This window comes from Mus caroli, chromosome 13, assembly GCF_900094665.2.
Source record: "Mus caroli chromosome 13, CAROLI_EIJ_v1.1, whole genome shotgun sequence".
NCBI lineage: Eukaryota > Metazoa > Chordata > Mammalia > Rodentia > Muridae > Mus > Mus caroli.
The window spans coordinates 106,528,846-106,531,968 of record NC_034582.1 but is presented as its reverse complement, the minus strand read 5'-3'; positions in this window follow the sequence as shown (position 1 = coordinate 106,531,968).

Below are 3,123 nucleotides of genomic sequence, written 5' to 3'. Positions count from 1 at the left end.
TTCACATTGCCAAAATTGGAGTTGTCCAGGATCACACCAACACCACACCTACATCATCTAGTGTTCTATGGAGATGCCCTTTGGATTAGACAGAGTTAGCCTCAAACTTTGACTTCTTCACTTCCTAACTGTGCAACTCAGAGTTTCCTAAACTCCATAGACTTCCATTTTTTGCATGTACAAAGGTTAAAATGTATTAGCGTAAAATCAGCAATAATGGAACCTCTCCCCTATTTTTTGTGTGTTTGTGTTTTTTTTTAATTGATTAATACCCCTGTGTAAAATAGCCTGGTACCTACAGTGACAGGGTAGGAGCTGTGTTTGCTGAGATAGATTTGTCCAAGTCTCAGAATTGTTTCAAGAGAGTAACCATTCTCAGGTATGTCTAGTGTACAGTGAGACCTGGATCCATATACCCAGGAGATCTGCCATGCACAGCTAGACACAGAAATCTAAAGCAATGTTTAAGACCTAAATATTAGGCTAGGCTTTTTTACTGCCTTGCTAACAGTGAAATCATTTGTTCATCAAAAGCGTGTTCCCTGAGCTCAGACGTCAAGAGGATTGGCAGAGGAGCTGTTCCTCTGTGACTTTCTTCCAAGACATCCCCATTCTTTGCAGGTGAGTAGAACCACTTGGCAGGCGTATGAGATCCCAGCCCTCTGCCTCCATCCCGGACTCTCTGAGTTTAAGCTATTGAGGATGGGACCTTGACCTTGCTGTTTGTCAAGCGCCCTAAAGTCACTCTTATAGGCACCCTACTCTTCTCAAATTGAGACTCAAAACAAGGGACAGTTTTCACAGGTCCAGTACATTTGGTTAATAGATTTTTTTAAAATTTTTATCAGTTTCTTATCGCTGCAACAAATTATCATAAACACAATGTCAAAAACAATACAAGTTTCTTATTGTTTCATTTTTAGTTCTATATGTGTCAGAATCCAAGCCAAAATTTTGAGGCCAAAATCAAAGCCATGTGGAGGCTCTAGGGAAGAAAGTTTACCAGCTTCGGGAGGCCACCTGAATTCCATGACTCATGGTCCCTGTCTTCAAAGCCAGTTGCATGGCATCTTTAGATCTCCCTGCTTTTATTTCTACTGTCCCACTACTGAGGTTCACAAAAGGATCTTTGAAATTACTCTGAACTCACCCAGAAATCCTTCATAATTTACAAAGCTCTAGGTCCTTAATTTAATCACATGTACAAAGGGGTAACATAGTCACAGGTTCTGAAAATCGGGATGAGGGCAGTCAGGGAAGGGTGCAACACTCTGCTCACCATGGATCGGTGAATACGTGGAAGAAAGACTGGGGGTGGGAGATGGGACGTGGGGGTGGGGGAGGGGGTGATCCAGGTGACAGCAGCTTCAGCTGCATAAATAGGTAAATTAAAACAAAGGAAAAACAAAATGACATACAACTTTCTAAAGACACAGAGAATGAGTTTAGAGGATGTTGTCCTAGGAGAGCACAGGTCACAGGTGAGACGTTCAGGTTGGCTGTCTGTGCGCACTGCACCCCTCCTAAGCCTCCACGGTCATTTGGTTTCCCTGTAAGCTGCCCAACCAGGACTTGAAGGCTTTTGGCAGTAAGAAGGATGGAAGAGGGCAGTAAGCTGAGGGTTTTCTCAGTTGCAACACATAAAACATCAGTTATAATGAAGAGAGAAGACCATGGTGAAGCACAGTCCTTGCTTTGCTGGGATTTACAGATACCCACGGGCATGACCTTGCCCTCCAATCAAAATCCTTGTTAAAAAACAAAAAAACAAAAAACGGGGAAATTTTTTATTGCCCCTCTCTCCTCCATGTGCCTAAAGCCTGCAGACCAGTGTCTCAGTGTCTTTCCCACCCGATCTCCAGGACTAGCGAGCTGCCTCTCTGAGCTTTCAAAGCACTAGTAGACAACAGTGTCTCCCCCTAAGGTCGCACCGTGCGAGCTTTGATCACAGAGGAGATACTTTGATAGATTACAGATTGTTCTCAGCAGCTGACCTAGACATAACATCACCACTTCCTGATCATATTGATATATGTTTCTATTATTTGCTTATTTGCGCCCCGAGAAACAATTCGTTTTTGTTGTCTTACCATAAACAACACTGCACGGTCTCTGTATTAAATCATAATTATTTACCCGCTGCAGTTCATGCACCTTTGTCCCTGGGGAATCTAGTGACGTGAATTTACAGGAACATCAGGGTATTTCTCACCAACGGCTTCCTGTTATTGATGCTTTTGTTTGCTTGTGATCTTTTTTTTTTTTTTTTTCACTCATTCAGTTTCTCAAGGGAAAAAACAAACAGGCACTCCACAATGATCACAGTCATGGGATCTCTTCTGGGGACCTTGCAGATGTGTGTTTGTGAAGGGCTGAACCCTCTGACAAGGCCAGGCACTGTGGGATTGTGTAGACAGACAATTGCTTATCATTCATTTGTTCCCTTAGCTTTCCCACGCGCCTCAGATTGCTATCTCAGTGAACAGGCTCTGTCAAAGAAATCCCACAGTCCTGGAAGAGGCTTGTCTTGAGGTAAAAACTGGATAAAAACAGGAGACTTATTGATGAGATACAATTGATTATTAAGAACTCTGAAACACCGGTACCCAAAGTTTACATTTTCACCTGCCAAATCATCTATTAGGTCGCTCATGGGCCTATGGGTTCTCCTTGGCTGAAGTAGAAGACTGAGTTTCCAAACCTCAGGCACACAGGAAATGGGCCCAAGTTATTTAGTCTTTCTGTACCATTCATTAGTCTGATGTGCATCTACCATGGTCTTCTCAAGGCCGCTTTTAACCAAGCAGTGAGACTCCTTATCCTCAAAAGCATTCAGGAAATCACCACAGCTTTTTATAAGCCCCTCTGTCTATCAGTATGCTAGTTCATGTGGCAGTCCAGAATTCTGCTGTCCAAGGTCTCAGCTAACTATGGCTATTTAAATTTAGATTTATTAAAAGTAAATGATAGTAAAGTTTCTTTTTCCTTCTCTCCCTTCTACCTCACCTTTTCCTCCCATCTCTCCTTCCTTCTTTCCTTCCTTCCTTCCTTCCTTCCTTCCTTCCTTTCTTTCTTTCTTTCTTTCTTTCTTTCTTTCTTTCTTTCTTTCTTTCTTTCTTTCTT